Raw genomic sequence first — 22,359 nt, forward strand, 5'->3', positions numbered from 1 at the left:
TTAGAATATGTGGTGACGTTAAAAGGTGCTGGATAAATGCAAGCTTTTGTTTACCCAAATAAAAAAAATGGCGGCTCAGGAATTTTGTATTTTTACCTTCTTGGATACAATCAACGTATGAAGCACTTGGACTTAAAACGATACCGCAGTTTAAATAAATTCTTTGTTTTCAGTAAATGTCTTCCTTCCTTCGATGTCTGGGTATGTCACAGTATAGTCTATTTCCTATCCTGTGTTTGTCAATATGCTGTTTTAGGATGCATTATCATGCTTCTTGAACAGGGAGTTGTGATGAGTCAGCACATACCTCTCAGTATTCATCAGGCTGACTGTTTATGATTTTACAATCCATCCTCTGCATTGGTTAGATTACAGCTGCAGTCGGTGCTGACACAGTAAGCTAAGATTTCCTGCTGAAATAGGAAACAAAAGTTATTTTTTTGTAATTCCTGAGATATAGTTTCTAAGTGTTATATGTACTGCATTGTTCCAGCTAGAAACAAGTATGAATTCGATTGAAATGGGATGTTTTTAATAAAGTGCTAATAAGGCAAAATAGTAGATTGGTTTCTCACTCCACAGGCACTATTTGATCGACTGGTTTCATCCAACAATTGTTTTGCTTTGCAATTTTAATATTAAGCATGACTTGTTCACTCCAAATAACCTAACAAATCTATGGATTGCAATATGAGACACATTTGAAAAGATAATGACATGCCATGACAGATAGGGCATTAATAATTAAGCTTTTATGACCAACCTGACACTCCTTTTATTAACACATTCACCCTAGTTTCTATGTGGTATTACAGGACACAGGGTAGCACAAAGTGCTGAAGTGATGACAAAGATACAGAGTATTCAAATCAAACGTTCAAAAAGTAAAACTTTCAAATTCGGCCTGGATGACAATGATGTTATTATTTTCTCCATTAGAATAGAAGAACTGAATTTTACAGCTGCCTGACATCCTGTTCAAACTTGAAGTAATGAACCCCCTCTATATCCCTGTTTACTTGCAAATATTAATGCAGAAATGAAAGCACACTCAACTGTTTTTACCTTTTTGCATGGCTTGGCTAAAGATGTTGGAAAGAATTAAACTTATCCTTTTGCTCATCCATGCCTTTTCATCATCACTTCTAAATCTGTTCAGTTTTATCTTTGTTGTTCTTTTCCCCCTTCTTTCTCCATTACATCATGTTTGGTGCGTTGACATCAGGGCATCCTCATGCAGCACTGCTGCTCTAGTAGCTTACAAGAGCCATGATGCAGTCAGTCCTCCCTCCTCCAAATAATTATATTCCAATCCAAATAAGAACAAAGAGCATATTGAATCATAGAATCTCTACAGGGCAGAAAGAGGCCATTCGGCCCATCAAGTCCACACCAACCTTCCATAAAGCATCCCAACCCAGATTCAGCCCTCACCCCATTCCCAAAACCTTGCACTCCCCATAGCTAACCCACCTAACCTACACATTCCCAGACACTATGAAGCAATGCAGCATGGCCAATCCACCTAACCTGCACATCTTTGGACTGTGGGAGGAAACTGGAGCACCCACAGGAAGCCCACATGGACATGGAGAGAATGTGTAAACTCCACACAGATAGTAGCCCAATTTTTGGGGGTGAGAGATGAGGGAAATCAAACCCAGGTCTCTCATGCTATGAGGCAGAAGTGCTAACCACTGAACCATCATGCCTCCCTAATGCTGTATTTCCATTTCCCACAGAGATCAACCTTAAGGCCTCTCTCACTAATGTTTTTCTATGGTCTAGGCTGAATGGTTAATGAGCCGGTCAACTCCAGGGTTCACAATACAAAGGGTTTCACCTATTTAGTTTCTGGAATATTGTCTGACTTGCTGCACCTCCTAGTGCACAGCTGAAATAAATCAAGCATGTCTGTTGATATTTCAATAACTCTCCAAACTCTAAGTCTTCCCAAGCAAAAAACAAGGAACTCAAGTGGTGGCAGACTTTACGACGACAGAAACTGTGAATTTGTTTATGCAACAGGCAGAATTATATTGCTCTTTAATATGCCACTAATGCAGTTTTATTGATTTATGTGCTTCAAAGCCAGTCACACTGCAGTATACTTATCTAAAGTAGAAACAAAATCTGTGCTGGACTTTCTGAAGCCCATGATTTGAAAAAGGGAAAGGCCAACAAATTTGTATTGACATCACCTTTCGTTACAACCAACAAATATCTCTGAAATGATTTATGCAATGAATCACTTGACAAAATTATCGTCATTGTAGTAACACAAAACGCAGCAGTCAATTTGAACAGAGCAAAGTCCACGGACAGCACGATGAACAGGTAGTCGGCATTTATGATATTGATCGAGGGCTAAATATTGGACAGAATAGTGAGGTATCTCCCCTACATTACCCTGCCATAGAGTCTTCCACATCCAGCTGAACAGGTAGGGCAGAACAGGGGCAGGATGGTGGCTCAGTGGTTAGCACTGTTGCCCCACAGCGCCACGGGCCTGGGTTCCATTCCAGCCTCGGGCGACTGTGTGGCGTTTGCACATTCTCCCCATGTCTGTGGGGGGGGTCTCCTTCCACAGTCCAAAGATGTGCAGGTAGAATGGCTCTGCTAAATTGCCCCATTTATTGTTCGGGGATGTGCAGACTAGGTGGATCAGCCATGGGAAATGCAGGGTTACAAGGATAGGGTGGGATGTTCATTGGATGGTCGGTGTGGTCTCATAAACTGAACGGTCTGCTTCCACACTGTTAGGATTCCATAATGGCTCTATGGGATAGATGGGGCTGTGGGAATTAATGTCTCAACCTAAGGATGACACATCAGAGCAAGTGCAGAACAGCAGCATCAGTTTTGTGCTCATGCCCCAGGGTAGAGTTTATACCTGGAGTTGTGTGTCTTAAGGCAAAGATGATACCAACTGAGCCACAGTTGACAGTGAAGTTTAGAAAAGCTCAGAAAAAGCAAAATATTTTCAATATTTGCAATTCAGCGTGTAATTCCATCATTCAATGCTATATGCCTTTGTCTTAGTCTGGCACACAAGTCTTCACTTGGAACTCTGTTAACACCGTAGAAGTCACACTTCTGCAAAATCACAGACGAATCAGTAATAGTTCAGAGATACAGAGGCCAGGGTGGTGGATGAATTCCAAGTCTGCTTGACACAGTCATTTTTAGAGAGAAAAATAACAGCAAACATTAAGCTTGAACTGGAATTTTTACCAGTACATAATGAGAAACGATGAAATTATCAAGTTTTAGATTAGATTACTTACAGTATGGAAACAGGCCCTTTGGCCCAACAAGTCCACACCAACCCACCGAAGCGCAACCCACCCAGACCCATTACCTTACATTTACCCCTTCACCTCACACTATGGCCAATTCACCTAACCTGTACATCTTTGGACTGTGGGAGGAAACTGGAGCACCCGGAGGAAACCCGCGCAGACACAGGGAGAATGTGCAAACTCCACACAGACAGTTGCTGGAGGCAGGAATTGAACCTGGGTCTCTGGTGCTGTGAGGCAGCAGTTCTAGCCACTGTATCACGGTGCTGCCTACGTTCTGTGCACATTTAAGCCAGAGTATATTCGATCTTTGTGTTTCCCATGTTGACTTTTTAAAATCACCAACCTCAAATCACACCGGAATATTTTTGAACAGGTCACAACAGAAATCCCATGGACTGTTAAAATAACATGGGACTTCTTTACAAATCTGATGACCCAGAGACTGCTGAAACTAAAGAGGCCTTCAATTGGAATGGAGCCCTTTCTCCCTCTAACCTGAACCTGCTTCTGACTCTGCCTCTTTCTCTCGGAGGTCATAAAAAGCCAACTTAGTAAACACTTCAGCAATTATTTCCCCAGGTTGATTGCATAGTCAGTCTGCTTAAGTCACATATTTCTTGGAAATGTTATTTTCAACTATTAAAGATGACTTGGACCTTTTTGTAAAGCCACATTCACAGAATTCAAACTACAAATCCATTTGTCTGTGCTTTAAGAGCCCAAATCCCCAAATTATGTTATAGACCTTGCTCTACATTAAAACAAATATTGAACCAAATGACTAAAATATGCTATTAGTTATTTTGAACACATTTACTTTGCTGCAAGCACCATAAGTAATTGTACAGAATTGAACTGCCTCCTTCACATCAGTTTTAACAGCTGGTTTGTATTAAAACAGCAGCTGCAACAGGGTGGGAGAACTCAATGTACATACATCCCCAGAGTGGAATAATCTAAATAATTTTACCCAACTTTTCTCATTTAGATTTCAAATCTATTAGAGGACAAAAGAAAAACTGCCGTTAAGTCCAAACTGTTCAAATGGAAAATTTCAGAACAAAACACTATACTTAAAAGAACTGTCTAAACATAGGTTGCAGTAATGGAGGGAGGCTTACCTTGTCAATGTGATGTCAGTTATGAGTCAGTGATCATTATCTGTGTTGGCAGATAGTTCTGCAACATACATATTCCTTCAGTAGGTTTTGTAAAGAGTGCTATTCTGAACCATTTTGTTGTGGCAGAAACACTCATCTTTCATGCAGATGACTTTTGCAAAGAAACAGTTTTCTTACATTGTTTCCTTGCATGGAAACGTACATTCTCAATATATATTAGGCTAAAAAGATAAAGAAATAAATAAGCCTGACTTTCCTTACTTAAAAGAAGGAGTTTCACTTCTCATTAAAGTCTGTCTCATGGACAAACACAATATTTGATTAGTTTCTTATAAGAGCCAAACATGTTCAATTAGCATGGCCAAATATTCACAATTGATTGCCTAAAAAATAATCTTTCAATAGAAAGCAAGCTGAAACATCAAACTAGCAACTGGCATTTACATGTTCAGCCTCTGGGCACTATAAAATATTTGGCTTAACACTAACATCACAGTTCAACTCAGATGGTGACATTTAAAATCCAAGGAGTTAGTCTGTAGGTAATTGTGTGCGTTTTCCAATAAAACAGCATGTCACAGTTTTAGTTGGTTCGTTTTAATCAATTTCTTATCCAAAACCCCCATGCTTTTGATGCAATAAATTGTGTTGACACTGAAAGATAAGCATTTTCATTGGTTTTAGAAAGACATTGTCAATTTTCTTTTTCAAAAAAGCATATACCTGCACCAATTCATATACAATGTGTCATACAATACAGCCTGCTTTTAGTCTCTTTGACAGGATTAATATCGTTCCAATATTCATACCAGCAGTTGACACCACTATTCCACTTTCAGGAACTGTCGTTAGCATCATTTTGCACTATTCTTGAGCCAACTGTCCTAACTGACCCTCCCAATGCCTCGGCTTACAGTGTGACTATCAGTGAATCATATGATTTCTACAAGTGGCAGGAAGGATGGTGGCGCAATACACAAATATTATTGAGTTATTGTGTCCTTAATAGCGCACAAGTGAAAAGTGAGTGTTACCTGTGTCATTTAGTATCAGAACAAAGTCAATGATTCATTATTATTTACTGGTGATATCAGAGCTTCCCCACGCCTCGTTTGTTTTTCCCTCCCCCCGGCTCATGTCGTCTGCTCACAGGTGTCCTCCTGTTTCTCAGTATTTCTTGCACAACAGCTGCTGGCTGAAACCATGAGTAGTGATACTCAACAACAGGGAACTAAACTAAACAGGTTTAATACAATAACATTTCCAGACCTTACAAGCTCAGATCTTAAGACAGTGATCCAACAAGTTTTGCCACCCTGTTTTCAGCTGTAACAGGTCTAGCCTAGCCATGCTTTTGGGAAGTGCAGGCTTGTTCAGGATCTGTAGCATGCTCTCATCGTCATTGGCGGGTAACCGCAGGAAAGCGAAAAATGCTTAGGTTTAGGGCCTCATCAGGAATTGCTGGAAGGTGTGAATGCAAGGGAATCACCAACTAATAAATCTGTAACCTAGCCTTAAAACAAAAGGGTTATATTTGTTACCCAAAGGGTTTATGCTGCAAAAGAAATAAATTAAAAATAAAGTTCAGGTTTCAGGTGCCAAAGCTCTTGATGATTTTTGATGAGTTTTGTTTTATTCCTTTCATCAATTTTGGTTCGGAGCTATGAACTGGGAACTGTGGGATAAAGATGACTTTTAACACAAGCTGTTACTGGCAATCAAAAATTATTTATTCACGAGACTAGGCCTGGAAGTAAACTGCACACTGGTTCTTGATCAAAGGTTTCTGTAGATGCTTCATCACCACAGAAGAGCATAATGTTTAAACAGACATCTAAAGTTGGCTATTAATGAGGTCAGTACCTGGGATTAGTTCCAGCAAGTCTGGAAAAGACCTTATTTTCAAGCATATGGCAAATGTTGAATGGGAACTGGGACCTCATGGAGGAGATGGTCAGTCAGTCAGAGACAGGTCAGAGTTGGAATTGGGTTTTAGACTGTATTTTCTGTGAGAATGAATCTGACTGCTGATATTACAGCATGAAGACTTGAAAGCTCCCTGTCTAACCTCTCATGAACAGTTCTTCAAAGCTCATAGAAGAGAAAACTAAGTTATAATTATTACTGCCTTTATTGGAGTGAACTGCAAAAGTGACCCTGATCAGCATCGTCAGAAAAATCAACAGAGAAACCATGATTTACTCCTGTGGAACAAACCAACAAGAAAACCACTTAATAATCTGGTCAGTTTTGTTACTTGCTTTTATGCATCTTTTACTGCGTTTGTCTGTCTTCTGTGAGATGAGGTGGAAAACAAAGGCATTTGGGTTTAAAACATTGATCAATTAGATTTTAGACTCGGTTGTTTAATGTTACTCTAAAGTTATTATATTGTTATAAATTGCTTAAGTCTTTTTCTTAAAGATACAGACTGATACCTGAATTGATTATTGGCAGAATCTGGGATTAATTATTCACAAGTCTGATTAGAAACCAATGGGGGGGTCAATTTTGAGGCCCCTTGAAGGTATTAATTTTACTGAGTTGTGATTACAGAAGTAGAAAAGCTGATTTGGTTCATGCATCTGAGATCTCTGAGCTGGCATGAATCTTCCTCTCAATATGTAGTGTCAACCTGCTGAGAATTTCCAGTGGGATTCTGTCTTAATTTCAGATATCCAGGATCTACTGTACATTGTTTTATATTCTATGAAATTGTTTTTAAAACAAGGGAAAAATGAAAATAGCTGCCATTTCAGTCAGAGTTTTTAAACAGGGGTCACATTTTAAATGAGAGCACAATTCAGACTATGTTGGATCTTGATCTAACCCATAGTTAACGACTACCCTCAAAACAGGCGACCAAACACAAACACAAAAAACAGTAATTTCTGGACCGTGCATATAACATCTCTGAAGACAACAGGTTCAACTGTAAGAAGTAGTAATTGTTGCTAACCCAGTCCAACCATCAACCACCCCAACTTTTCTCGGGTCTTCCCAGCATATTCCGATGTAAGACAATAGATAGATCAATTTTTACACTGTTATCAATGGCTCCAAATACGCCATCCAGGTTATAAATAAATTTACCTGTAATTCCTTCCACCTTACAAATTTTTCTGGATATCAAGGAAACCATAGAGCGATTTTTCACTCAGAGAATAGTAGGGGCATGGAATGCACTGCCTGCAACAGTAGTAGACTCACCAAATTTAAGGGCGTTTAAATGGTCATTGGATAGGCATATGGACAAGAATGGAATAGTGTAGGTTAGGTGGGCTTTAGATTAGTTTCACAGGTCAGCTCAACATTGAGGGTCGAAGGGCCTGTACTGCGTTGTAATGTTCTATGTGAAGCATTTAGAGAGCCATTGCAGACTCAACAGGTCTCTTTCACCACCATAAAGATTGTGTGATCGTGTGTCTGAACACCCCATTTTCGTGCACACTACCTCAAATGTAATCTCACATCGCCACTATTCCCACACCGATCTTCTCATTTCTCCAGCCCAACTGAATACAAGATTTGGGGGGAAAAAATTGCGAGAACCAGAGGTCACAGTCACAGGAGCAGATTTAAAACAGAGAGGAGGAGAAGTTACTTCTCTCAAAAGGTCACAAATCTGTGGAATTCACTATCCCAGAGTGCAGTGGCTGCTGGGACATTGAGTCAATTTAAGGAGGAGATAGGCTTTTAGTTAGCAATGGTTTGAAGGGTTATGGTGGGCTAGGAGGAAAGTGGAGTTGAGGCCAAGTGAGATCAGCCATGATGGTACCAAATGGCAGAGCTGAATTAGCTCCCCCTGCGTCTAGTTCTTATGTTTTAAAAGTATCTGGGCAGTCAGCAACAGTATCTTAGTATTGACTTGATGAACATCAACTCTCAGCTATTTTGGGGAATCCAAAAACCAGTGACCACAAAGACAAGCTAGTAACCAATTATTCCAACAGGAAATTCAGAGGAATTAATGTACCCAGAACGCAAGTAAAATGTGGAACTTGCAACCACAATGGAGTGGGTGAGGCAAATAGCACAGATGCATTTATGCAAAGTTCGATAAACACAGAAAGGAGAAAAGAACAAGGAGGTTGTGCTGATAAAGTTATTTCAAGAGGGCACTGCCATTGTTGGGTTGGACTAAATGCACTGTATCTATGCTGAACATTCTGGTATTCTATGTTGAGTAGCTTTTTCATAGTAGAGTAGCTTTTTATTTGTCATTTCTACCATATACAACTGTTCCAGTAAAAATGAGACAGCATTCCCCCAGGTGCTACATGGACAGCACAAACTACACAATCGTACATGGCATAAAGAGCCTACAAAGTGGAAAACACACAAGTTACAGTGTAACAGAAGAATAATAAATAATGGACATTTTTCTAGCAGCAACTCAGAGTTGTGCAAAGAATTTCAGATGTGAAAGAGTCCAATCATAAAGGTTAAGGAGCCAGATGGCTTGGGGGAAGAAACTGTTGCACAGTCTGGCCATGAGAGACTGAATGCTCTGGTACCTTCTGCCAGATGGCAGGAGGGAGAAGAGTTTGACTGACGGGTGTGTGGGGTCTTCCACAATGCGCTTCGCCTTTCGGATGCAGTGTGTGGTGCAAATATCTGTAATGGAGGAAAGAGAGGCCCCAATGTTCTTACGAGCTGTTCTCAATATCCGTTGTAGGGTCTTATGGTCCAAGACGGTGCAGTTCCCGAACCAAGCAGTGATCCAGCAGCTCAGGGTATTCTCAATGAACCCCATGTAGAATGTGGTGAGGATGGGGAGTGGAAGTTGGGCTTTCCTCAGCCTGCGCAGAAAATTCAACACGCTGCTGGGCTTTCTTGCAAAGGAGCTGGTGTTGAGGGGCCAGGTGAACACCAAGAAATTTGGTGCTCTTCACGATCTCCATGGGGGAGCCGATGTCCAGCAGAGAGTGGTTGCTCTGTGCCCTCCTGAAGTCAACAACCATCTCTTTTGTCTTGACCACATTCAGAATCAGGTTGCTGGCTCTGCACCAGTCCGTTAGCCACTACACCTCCTCTCTGTGTGCTGATTCGTCACTCATGCTGAAGAGACCCACTACAGCTAAAGCATCAGCATCGTTGCACAGTTGTGTGTCAGCAGGACGAACAGCAGTGAACGGAGCACACAGCCCTGGGGTGTTGGAGATGTTGTTCCCAATCCGGACAAATTGAGTTCTCCCAGTCAGGAACTCCAGGACCCAGTTGCAAGGGGAGATATTTAGGCCCAGCAGACCCAGCTTTCCAAACAGGTGCAGAGGAATGACAGTGTTAAGTGCAGAACTGAAGCCTGTGGATGGTAATCTGATGTAGGTGTCCTTTTTCTCCAGGTGGGTGAGGGCCAGATGGAGGGTGGCGAAAATGGCATTATCAGTTGAGTGGTTGGGTCGACACATGAACTGCAGGGTGTCCAGCAAGGGGGGCAGCAGGGTCTTAATATGACTCATCATGCACCTCGCAAAACACTTCATGATGATGCGGGTTAGCGCAACAGGGCAGTAGTTGTTGAGATAGGACATTGAAGACTTCTTCAGCATGGAGGCAATAGTAGCTGACTTAAAGCACATTGGGACTATGGCACAGCTCAGGGAGATGTTGGAGATGAAAGCAGTACGTCAGAGCATCCCCTGAGCACTCTGCTCAGGATGTTACCTGGCCCAGCAGAGACCCCTTACATAGGTTGACTCTGCATCAGGTTTTCCTCACACTGGTTGTGGTAAGACACAACACTTGGTCATCGGGAGGGGGAGTGGACCTCCTTGCTGCCACATTATTTCTTGCCTCAAACCGTGCATAAAAAGTTGTTCAGCCCATCAGGTGATGCTGTTCTGTGGTTGATGTCCTGGATGCCCTTCCACATGCTCCACATATTGCCCCTGTCCTGAAAGTGGCTGTGTATTCCCTGTGCGTGTGCTCACTTTGCCTCTGTGATGGCCCGGGTCAGGTTGGCCCTTGCTGTTAGTAGGGCCACCTTGTCATCTGCTCTGAAGGTGGAATAGTGTCATTTTAACTTCCAACTGGACATCAGTGGTGGGCAAGTTGTTGGGGGGAATCCTGAGGGACAGGATGTACATGTATTTGGAAAGGCAAGGACAAATTAGGGATAGTCAATATGGCTTTATGCATGGGAAATCAAGTCTCACAAACATGATTGAGTTTTTTTGAAGAAGCAACATAGATGATTGATAGGGGCAGAGCGGTAGATGTGATGTATATGGACTTCAGTAAGGCGTTCGACAAGGTTCCCCATGGGAGACTGGTGAGCAAGGTTAGATCTCATGGAACACAGGGAGAACTAGCCATTTGGATACAGAACTGGCTGAAAGGGAGAAGACAGAGGGTGATGGTGGAGGGTTGTTTTTCAGACTGGAGGCCTGTGACCAGTGGAGTGCCACAAGGATCGGTGCAGAGTCCACTATTTTCATTGTTTATATAAATGATTTGGATGTGAGCATGAGAGGTACAGTTAGAAAGTTTGGTGATGACACCAAAACTGGAGGTGTAGTGGACAGCGAAGAGGGTTACCTCAGATTACAACAGGTTCTGGACCAGATGGGCAAGTGAGCTGAGAAGTGGCAGATGGAGTTTAATTCAGATAAATATGAGGTGCTGCATTTTGGGAAAGCAAATCTTAGCAGGACTTATGCACTTAATGATGAGGTCCAAGGGAATGTTGCTGAACAAAGAGACCCTGGAGTGCAGGTTCATAGCTCCTTGAAAGTGGAGTCACAGGTAGATAGGATAGTGAAGGCAGCATTTGGTATGCTTTCCTTTATTGGTCAGAGTATTGAGTACAGGAGTTGGGAGGTCATGTTGTGGCTGTACAGACATTGGTTAGGCCACTGTTAGAATATTGCGTGCAATTCTGGTCTCCTTCCTATTGGAAAGATGGTGTGAAACTTGAAAGGATTCAGAAAAGATTTACAAGGATGCTGCTAGGATTGGAGGATTTGAGCTATAGGGAGAGTCTGAACAGGCTGGGGCTGTTTTCCCTGGAGCGTCGGAGGCTGAGGGGTGTCCTTATAGAGGTTTATAAAATCATGAGGGACATGGATAGGATAAATAGACAAAATCTTTTCCCTGGGGTGGGGGAGTCCAGAACTAGTGGGCAGTGGTTGAGGGTGAGAGGGAAAGAAATAAAAGAGATCTTAGGGGCAACGTTTTCACTCAGAGGGTGGTACGTGATGGAATGAGCTGCCAGAGGAAGCGGTGGAGGCTATTGTAACATTTTAAAGGCATCTGGATGGGTATATGAATAGGAAGGGATAGGTGCCAGGTGCGGGCAGGTGGGACTAGATTGGATTGGGATATATGGTCGGCATGGACAAGTTGGACCAAAGTGTCTGTTTCCATGCTGTACATCTCTATGACTCGACATTACATTTCTATTCTGTGTAATTGCAAACACTGTAATGTGACCTACACCAAAAGGCTTACTTGAGGAAATGAATTCCGGATCTTAAAGTAATGAGAATTTAACTTACTGCAGCAATTGGAACATTTCAGATCAAACATAATGTCAAAGTTTAAAAGAACTGAAGGTCAAAGATTGTCATAATTTACTTTGTTATCTTAATTTAACAATTTCTGAATACATCGAATACAAGGTCGGCTGTACCTTAGCTTCAGAAAACTTCCATTATCCACAGCAAAAGCATCCAGTTTAAAAGTTCAACTCTGAACATAAGCAAAATACAGTAGATACTAGAAATCTAAGATAAAACAAAAAAGAGCTGGAAAAACTTGAGGACCTCAGGGAGCATCTGTGGAGACACAGTTAAAGTTTCAGGTCAATTACCTTATAACAGAGATTTCATCCGAAAAAAGGTCACTGACACTGACCGACATGGAGTCAGGATTCCACAAGATAGTCACTGTTATCTACAGTAAGGCCAACATTTCTTATATAGCCTTAGAACCGCTGCCTTCAGCAAATATAAGACACTGCAATAGAACTAATAGTTTGCAAGACCATTGCATAAGGCAGTTAAGAGTGAACTACTATACCAAGGATCAGGAATCAAACACAGAATGGATTGGGTAAGGACAACTATTTCATTTCCATTTTGTCCACAAAAGTCATTTAGGGATCTTTAAAACAATCTAGCTAAATGATTAGATTAGATTACAGCGCCAGAGACCTGGGTTCAATTCCCGACTCAGGCGACTGACTGTGTGGAGTTTGCACATTCTCCCTGTGTCTGCGTGGGTTTCCTCCGGGTGCTCAGGTTTCTTCCCACAGTCCAAAGATGTGCAGGTTAGGTGAATTGGTCATGCTAAATTGCCCGTTGTGTTGGGTAAAGATGTAAATGTAGGGGAATGGGTGGGTTGCGCTTCGGCGGGTCGGTGTGGACTTGTTGGGCCGAAGGGCCTGTTTCCACACTAAGTAATCTAATCTAATCTAATCTAATCTAATCTAAATGCTGACGTCCAACTTCTTAGCGAATTGACTTTTAAGTCCCTGGTGGCCATTGTTGAATTTGAACTCATCTGTCAATTTTTAGCTGCCTCTGGATCACAAGCCCTGTTCCATAATTGCATGTGATATTGTACAACCATCTGTTCGCATATAAATTTATCCTGAATAAAGAGAAACAAAGAAATCTATAACCACGCTCCTTGCTAATTACCTGAACAAGTACAAAGTGTTTGAGTGAAAAGAAAAGCTTCCCAATGTGAAGAAAAGGGGCTAGCAACCATTAGTGAACAGAAATCCAGAGAAAAGGAACAGCCCAAGAGAATTGAGAGAAAAATGTGTTTCCTATTTAGTTTTATTGAAACTTGCCAAAACATCAAGTTTGAGGTTACAGCTTTTGTCTGTTTTTGTTCTTTCTTGAAGGGACAGTGTTTCCACATCACATGTACTTCACTGCAGACAGACTGACAATGTGATTATCACTGCAACTGTCTTAAATTTATGGTTTCCTTTGGTATTAAGTATGCACAGGGGAAAAACTGCATCAAGACTGTGAACTAGTTGTAGCAATTAATAAACAGTGTCTTAAAGAGAATTTGCATTTCAATTGAGTAAGACTAGGGGCTAAACTAACTACTGAAAATTTATTTCATCAAGATGAGGTCTTCTCAGTGTGAAGTTTGACGGTTTTCTCATTTTTAATGCTACATCACCAAGTAGTTAAAATACAGGAAAGAACTGCGAAAGCATAATGCGCCTCTCACAGAAAACATTTGACAATGTGCCTGAATGACATCTGAAAGTACTTCACCAGATGACGTATATTTTCCAAATCAGTTATTAAGAGTGCTAAATCAGTGACAATCATGGTCACATCTCCTGAATAGTTCCAAGCATGTTATGAATTGGGAACTTCCCAACCCAACTTATTCAGAGTCGAGAGAATTGGCATCAAGCAGAGGCCTCGTGGTGCAGTGGTTAGTGTCTCAGTCTTGGAGCCAAGAGCTCCAGGTTCAAGTCCCACTCTCGGCTGGGATAGCCATGGAAGACATAGTCAACCTCTAACATCATGTTATGACTGTTACGGCAGGTAATGAGGACACAAGAATCTCCTGACTTGACCTGTGGCAGGAGTATTCAGCTATGGAAATGCATGTTGCATATGTCATAAAGCTTGGAAAATCCCCCTTTACAACTGCATTTTAAAATTTCTTTCATGAGACACAAGCATGAATGGCAATGCCAGCATTTATCACCCAGCCATAATTGTGCTTGAGTAGTGACTAATTGAGCTCTTTGAGAGGCTAATTGCTAGACACAGATCAATAAGGCAAGACAGAGTGGATAATAGCAGACAAATGACAAACAGTCCCCAGGCATATAAAAATGATAGCACAAATAAAAAAACTGCAGAAACACTAAAACCAGGCTAAAGGAAGAAAACCACTCAGAGAAACAAGAAACAGGAACTGGCATACAGCCTGTGTGGGTGGATCTTGTTGGCAGAAAAATAATTACAGCTCACCACGAATTAAACCGAGGTGCAGGAGGTCAAGAACATGACCTAAGAAGCTTGAGCTAGAGAAAAACACATGGGAGATGATCACTTCCCTAAAACCATTAGACAACGTGATGAAAACTTTATTATCATCAACACCCAACCTTTTCTTGGTCTCAAGTGAGAAGGAATATCTTCATCCTCCACTGACTGGTCAAAGACAGCCAATATTTGGAGACTTAAAAAAAATCAGTCTCGGCTTACTTATCTTGGATTTGTTTGCAAACTAATCTGATTAGATACTACAGTACCACTCAGCCACTGATGTGAAAATGTAACAACTCTTGTCACTTTTTTTGATCAGCTCTGTTTCACATTTCATTGATGTCTCTCTAAACTCTTGTTAGCCCAGTTTTACAGGCTAGGCTTTTAGAATCAATGATGAACAGTTAACATATTAAAACCACACACAAAACCACAAATATCTTAAAGTCAAGAATTGTTCAGAAAACTTGCATCAACACACCCACTTTAACAAGCTGACGCAGTCTGATAAACACAGGAAGAGCACTCCTGCTGTTACCCAATATCGTAGCAACATGCCTGCTTCACCTCTGTCACTGTGCCTCACAGCTTTCTGTCATTCATTATCAGTCAGCCACACTTCTGAGTAATTTGGAAATAGTGTTGTCACACCCCGAAGCAAAATACAAGGAATGCTGAAGAAAACAAAGTGAATACAGTTAAGGGGAACGTACGGGCTATTTCCAATTTTCGAGCTTCACTAAATTTCCTCAGTTGCAGGAAGTAGACAGTTTGGCAGGTTGCATGTCATAATATTCCATGCTATGGTCATGGAGAAAATTCCTTGATAATTCCACATGATTTCTTTGCCTTTCTTTGCGGACAGTTACATTTGCTACTTTCCCGAAGCCAGCATGGAATTTTTTTTACCTTTTGCCCATTTGACTTTGCCTTTGCCTGATCCTTGGCCACTTCAGATATGTTTGCTTATGTTGGTGAACATATTGTCAGATCTCAGAATCATAGTATCCCCATGGCACAGAAAGAGGGCATTCAGCCCATCAAGCCTGCACTGACTTGCCAAAAGAGCACGTACCCAGATCCAGCCTCCCATCCCCTTAGCCTTGCACTTCCCATGGCCAATCAGTTCAACCTGCACATTCCTGGACATTATGGGCAATTTCCCATGGTTAATCTACCTAACCTGCACATCTTTGGATCTGTGGGAGGAAACGGAGCACCTGGAGGGAACCCACGCAGACACAGGAGGAATGTGAAGTCTTTCAAGGCTGGAATTGAACCCGGGTCCCTGGTGCTGTGTGCAAACTACTGAGCTATTGTGCCACCCTCATGTGCTTTTACTTCCCATCATGTGACCTTTACCTTCCAGATTTCTTTTGGGTGTCAGATTTCAGCTCTTGGAATGTTGCCTTCTTAACTCGTGACCTTAGATTGTTCTATCAGGCCATAAAGGCTACTTGTTTTCATTTCAGAAAGTCCCTCAGTTCAGCATTTTCATTAAACCAGTCACAAAGGATTTTGTCAAAATTTGCAAAAGTCCTCCAATTTACCTATCTGACAACATTGCTCTTGCACCTGATCAAAGGAGTCTAGTAGAGCTGCTGTTACTTAATATCCCTGTTCAGGATCTGTGTTGAACGGGAGAGTTTTCCAGATTGGCAATTGCTGCACTTGGAATTCTTCTCTTCACTAGGGCTGCTTTAGAGCAGAAATAGAGTCATAGGGTTACACAGCACAGAAACAGATGCTTCAGTCCAACTCATCTGCATTAACCAGATTTCCTAAAGGAATCAAGTCGCATTTGCCAGCATTTGGGCCTTATCCTCTAAACCTGTCCTATTCATATATCCAAAGCGATGCCTCTTAAATGTTGTAACTGTACCAGCCTCCACCACTTCCTCTGACAGCTCATTCCATACACATACCACCCTCTGCATGAAAAACTTGCCCTCAGGTCCCATTTATATCTTCCCCCTCTCACGTTAAACCTCTGCCCTCTCGCTTTGGACTCCCCTACCCTGGGAAAAAGACCTTGTCTATTTATCCTATACATACCCCTGCATGATTTTATAAACTTCTAAGGTCACCCCTCAGTCTCCGACGCTACAGGGAAAACAGCCCCAGCCTATTCAGACTCTCCCTATAGTTCAAACCCTGCAACCCTGGCAACATCCTCATAAACCTTTACTGAACCCTTTCAGGTTTAACAACACCTATAGCAGAGAAACCAGAAATAAACACAATATTCTAAATGTGGCCTCACCAATGTCCTGTAAAGCTGCAACATGATGTTCCAACTTCTATACTCAGTGCACTGAGAAATGAAGATAATATTGATCATTTTATTCTTATTTTTGATCCTTTTGGGTCTTTTACTTCCACTTAGCACAAAGGCAATGTGTCCAACATACACTAGTTGCCCACATTGAACTGGTGAAACAGATATCACTTAGATCTTTGATGCGAGCAGTGATAGACTCCAGGAAGTACCGATGCTGGCTATTTTTCTAGATTGGCTCGAAGTGGTTTCATATTGTCACAACTCATTGGAAATTAAGCCCAACTATTCCCAGAGTCGTCACAAAAGATTTTATCAAAGTTTGCAAAAGTCCAGCAATGTACTTCTGTTTAGATCCAGGCAAACCATGAGTATGGATCAGATTTCTCCACTTAACAAGAATTATTACAAATAAACAAACAAATAAATAAATAAATAGATTCTAGCCATGTAATCAACTATAACTGTGGACACCTACCACCACAAGTTAAAAATCTAGCCCTTTCTAAAACTCCCTATACACACAGACTATCAGATAGGCAGGCAGACACAAAGAAAATCTTGGTGGTTAGAGTGGAGGGAACAAAATACAGGAAAGCTATTGAATGGTCTGGAGGGTTTGCTGAGATTATCACTTTGCTCGCCATGGCTTGCTGTTCATCAATTTATTTCTTCAGATTCTTTCTTTACTAGTTTGCAGAAGTGACTGGTTCATTAATTGCAAAGTGTCCCAGTCATTCTTTAAAAGCCACAACAACTGGTGAGGGAAAATAAAGTGGCTTTCTTTAGGCTTTAAGTTTTTTTTTAACTAAAGAGAGAAAAAGACATCGCTTCTTCCTCTGGAGGTCCAAATGCCTCTGGCAATATCATTCATAACCACAAGCAGTTCCGCGACCCAGGAGCCAATCACATAATGGTTGGCAAGCAGGTGGTCTTTGTCATCCAAAGCTGGTTGAAAATCCACAAACCAATCAGCTCCTAGTTGCCAGCCAAATCTCATTGCGTACTCACACCCAGTGCCACCCTTTGGCAACTAGTCTCCCTGACTGGTCGAAAAGAAACAGTGTAAACACTACTTACAATGAGTTTTGGTGACTTGCTTTAAAAAAGTGCAGCAATTAATTTCACATGCATAGTTTTTAAAATTGTCCTTTTACCATTTCAGACTGTAAGCAAAACTGCAGAAAAATTAAAGATACAGTCTTTACAATATTTGTCTTTCTGATGGAAAAGGAGGATTTTAGAATGAAGCTAGGCTGAGCACACTTTGTCAGCAGGAGATGTCATTTGCATCAGCTTTTACCATCCTGGTTTTTCTTACAAAAAAAAGTTCCTCTCCAGACATCAGAGTCACATCCAGCTCTGGCATTAAACTTGCCGGAAATTAGGATCACTGAGATTTCATCAAGGTCACAAGAGAGGTCTTCCTTAACATCTTTCACAGAGTTATGGGCCAGGCGTAAGCATTAACATTTGGAGTGGACTGAATACAGCTGAGCTGCAGGTGATATGTTATAAGCTTTTTTATACAACTGAGGAGTTCTGGCAGTGCATCCAAAACCTATTCCAAAGGGCAAAAGCCAACCCTATGGAACCACAAGCAAGTGTTTCCTTTCACACAGAAGGTGTATCCTCTGATTTGTTCTCTCAGCAACCCCTCTGCATGGAGGTACGCCTCACAGAGAGTGGCAAGGTCGGTTTGGACAGCAGTTTTGCTTTCAGGATGAGCCAGTCTTAACTTTATCAATAAGTCTTATAAACCCCAACTGCAAACCTTAACATTTTCTTTCTTCAACGATAAGGATGATGATAGAGTCATAGAGATGTACAGGATGGAAACAGACCCTTCGGTCCAACCTGTCCATGCTGACCAGATATCCCAACCCGACTTAGACCCACCTACCAGCACCTGCCTCATATCTCTCCTAACCCTTCTTATTCATATACCCATCCAAATGCCTTTTAAGTGTTGTAATTGTACCAGCCTCCACCACTTCCTCTGGCAGCTCAATCCATGCACATACCATCCTCTGTGTGAAAAAGTTGCCCCTTTTGCTCTCTTTTATATCTTTCCCCTCTCACCCTAAACCTATGCCCTCTAGTTCTGGACTCTCCCACCCCAGAGAAAAGACTTTGTCTATTTATCCTATCCATACCCCTCATAATTTTGCAAACCTCTATAAGGTCACCCCTCAGCCTCCAACGCTCCAGGGAAAACAGCCCCAGCCTGTTCAGCCTCTCCCTATAGCTCAAATCCTCCAATCCTAGCAACATCCTTGTAAATCTTTTCTGAACCCTTTAAAGTTTCACACCATCTTTCCAATACGAAGGAGACCAGAAGTAAACGCAATATTCCAACAGTGGCCTAACTAATGTCCTGTACAGTCGCAACATGACCTCCCAACTCCTGTACTCAATACTCTCGCCAATAAAAGAAAGCATACCAAACGTCTTCTTCACTATCCTATCTACCTGCGACTCCACTTTCAAGGAGCTATGAACCTGCACTCCAAGGTCCCTTTGTTCAGCAACACTCCCCTGGGCCTTACCATTAAGTGTACAAGTCCTGCTAAGATTTGCTTTCCTAAAATGCAGCACCTGCACTTATCTGAATTAAACTCCATCTGTCACTTCTCAGCTCACTTGCCCATCTGGTCCAGATCCTGTTGTAATCTGAGGTAACTTTCTTCACCATCCACTACACCTCCAATTTTGGTGTCATCTACAAACTTACTAACTATACCTCTTATGCTCACATCCAAATCAACTCTCACACACAGACACACACACACAATCTGGCCTACATGGAATACCATACTCATAAAAATGCAGTGAACTCTTAATCCCACTGATGTGGTGAAAGCTGGAGATTAGAGTCAAGATTAGAGTGGTGCTGGAAAAGCACAGCAGGTCAGGCAGCATCCGAGGAGCAGGAAAATCGACATTTTGGACATAAGCCCTTCATCATCCTAAAACGCCGATTCTCCTGCTGTTCGGATGCTGCCTAATCTGCTGTGCTTTTCCAGCATCACACTCTCGACAATTTTACTAACTTTATGGCTGAGGAAATATTTGCCCATTCCCATCTCTTTCAATAACATACACCAACGTATTGATTCAATATTTGTTACTGGCCAGTGCCAAGTTGCTAGATCTTAGATAGAACAACAGTACTGGGATGGCAATCAGCTTCAGTTCCCCTTGAATAAAGGGAAACAGTAAGTCAACATTTCCCCAGTTGATTCTCACACAATGTATGGAAATATGGGTGTATTCAAAATAAATCAGAATTAGCTATGATGGATATGAAACTAAAAGCTCAGCTGCTGTCTATCAAATGGAGTTTAGATTACCACAATTAGCAGCTGGTTTCATTTCTCCCCTCAATGCTGCTGATTAATTATCACATGTTTTGCATCACAGCATAACGGAAAATCAACCCCCGATAAGTGAAACACCGTAAAGATTTTCTTCTGAATCAGCTCATTGCCATCGCAACAGCAAGGTGTGCACTCATTGCTCAGAGGGACAGGGTAGGGCTGTGAGTGGGAAGCTGTTCAGAGGATAGATGCAGACTTGATGGGCCAAGTGGCCTTCTTCTGCACTGTAAGGATTCTATGATTCTAAAGAACATTTGGGGGGGGCTTATGGAAAAATTGACAAAGCTGCTTTACCAATTAGACAACCATCAGCTGTCATGCCTTTGGTCTCTCCTTCACCACAATTAGCAACCCCTTTGACTTTGGTTGTGAGCATCCTCACAATCTCTCCCACCCATTTCTCCCCTACTTCTGTCTCCAGCCCTGATACTACGATTTTCTGATCCCTTTCAATACTGAACAAAAGTCACATACTGGACTCGAAATGTTAACTGTTCCACAGATGCTACCTTCCTAAAGGAGGGATTATGTCCGAAACGTTGATTCTCCTGCTCCTCAGATGCTGCCTGGCCTGCTGCACTTTTCCAGCACCACACTTTTCAACTCTGGTCTCCAGCATTTGCAGTCCCCACTTTCTCCTATGCTACCAGACCTGCTGAGTTTCTCCAGCACTTTTTTCTGTTTTCTTTAGCCACCTCAATACTGTGGCTGCAAAAACAGGTCAGAGGCTAGAAATCCTGTTGTAAGTTACTCACCTCCTGACACCTCCTAACCAAATTACTGAAAGTACTGCGACTGTAACCAAATCTACATAAGTCAGGAATGTGATAGAATTCCTTGCAATTGCCTGGATGAGTGCCACTCCAGAGAAAATCAACAGCTTGATGCCATTTAGGAAAAAAAAAGGCCCACACAGATTGGCAGCACATCCACAAACATTCCCTCCATTCAACAGTAATGTGCACTGTCTACAAAATGCATTGCAGAAATTCGCCAAAGGTCCTTAGACAGTACTTTCCAAATCCACAACTACTACCATCTCGGGAGGACAAGGACAGCAGATGCATGGGAGCACCATCACATGCAAATCCCCTTCCAAGTGACACCCTGACTTAGAAATATGTTAGCATTCCTTCAGTGTCACTGGGTCGAAGTCCTTTAACGCTATCCAATTAAAAAAAAAGGCCCAGTCAGTGACATCCATCTGCCACAAAAGAATGGGGGAAAAAAATAATCACAGGCTCAAATCACAGGTGTCAGTACCCTGATGTCATGCACTACCTGCATGGAAGATGGATAACGAAACTGGGGAATAATTACCTTTTTTCAGTAACAACTACTCCTTCATTGAGTGCAACCTGGATTTGCTGCACTTTCACTCCCCTGTTTTCTCGTACAGCTGCTGCACAACTCCAAATTTCCTGCTTCAGTAGAAGCTCATTTCCATTGGTTATGCACGCAGCCGGAGAGAGATTTCTGATTTAGGGTGGAATGCAGGTTAAAGAAATACATTAACTATGCTCAAGGTATGTTTTGAACTCCCCAAAGTACAAGTACAGAACCTAATAATGAAAGTTAGTTGGTAAACAATCGCTTGGATTTATGTTTCCTTCCTAATGTTAGAAAATAGTGCACCAATTACGCTTAACTTTACGATTTCCCTGATAATCTCAATTATTAGCAGAATTTTCTAAAATTGGTCAAACAATGTGAGTAGCACTATCAAAGTGAACAGTGGCTGCACATCCTAAACTATTTTCAGGAAGGTCGTTGTGAATGGACTTTGTTGAACCCGGTTAGGCCTAAGTACGTACAGAGCACTATTAAATGGGGAGCACTGAGATTAAGATCCAGCAATGACAAAGGGACAGGGATACAGCATCAAGCCAGAATAATGTGTGACTTGAAAACATGCGTAACTCCCCCGCCGTGAGTCATTGCGCTGGTCTTTTTCAGTGTCAGATGTTGCAAGTTTGGGAGGTGCTGTCAAAGAAGCCATGGTAAGTTGCTGCAGTGCAATCCAGCTACATAACCAATTTCCTATTCTTGAAAATGTGATCAAATGTGATTTAAGAACAGTTACCTGTAAGGAGTAATGAGTTGATTGACCAGGCAATCTGTAGAGTCAGTTGACACATGAACATTACTGAAAGTACTACAACACTTTTAGATATCACATTGAAGTAATAGCCAAGGCACACACTCCAATTCCCACAGCAGTCTTCAACTGACAGCCTTCTGACTCACAGACTAGAATGTTGCCATGCATCAACTTTTAGTATCATGACCACCACCTTTCAT

The 22,359-nt window shown here is 41.8% G+C and overlaps 1 protein-coding gene across 5 annotated transcripts in view; it reads right to left on the bottom strand.

Annotated features, from left to right (window-relative positions):
• LOC140464039 (transmembrane channel-like protein 6) overlaps positions 1-22,359 on the bottom strand; it is a 99,170-nt gene that overhangs the window by 63,594 nt on the left and 13,217 nt on the right. For 2 of the 5 annotated variants that reach the window (XM_072558676.1, XM_072558671.1), the window contains exon 2: positions 308-413. The exons of 1 other annotated variant lie outside the window; for it this stretch is intronic. The gene's annotated coding sequence lies outside the window, so the exon portion shown is untranslated. 2 more of the 5 variants (XM_072558672.1, XM_072558674.1) reach the window with 2 other exon arrangements.

The sequence above is a fragment of the Chiloscyllium punctatum genome, chromosome 39 (genome assembly GCF_047496795.1).
Source record: "Chiloscyllium punctatum isolate Juve2018m chromosome 39, sChiPun1.3, whole genome shotgun sequence".
Classification (NCBI taxonomy): Eukaryota; Metazoa; Chordata; class Chondrichthyes; order Orectolobiformes; family Hemiscylliidae; genus Chiloscyllium; species Chiloscyllium punctatum.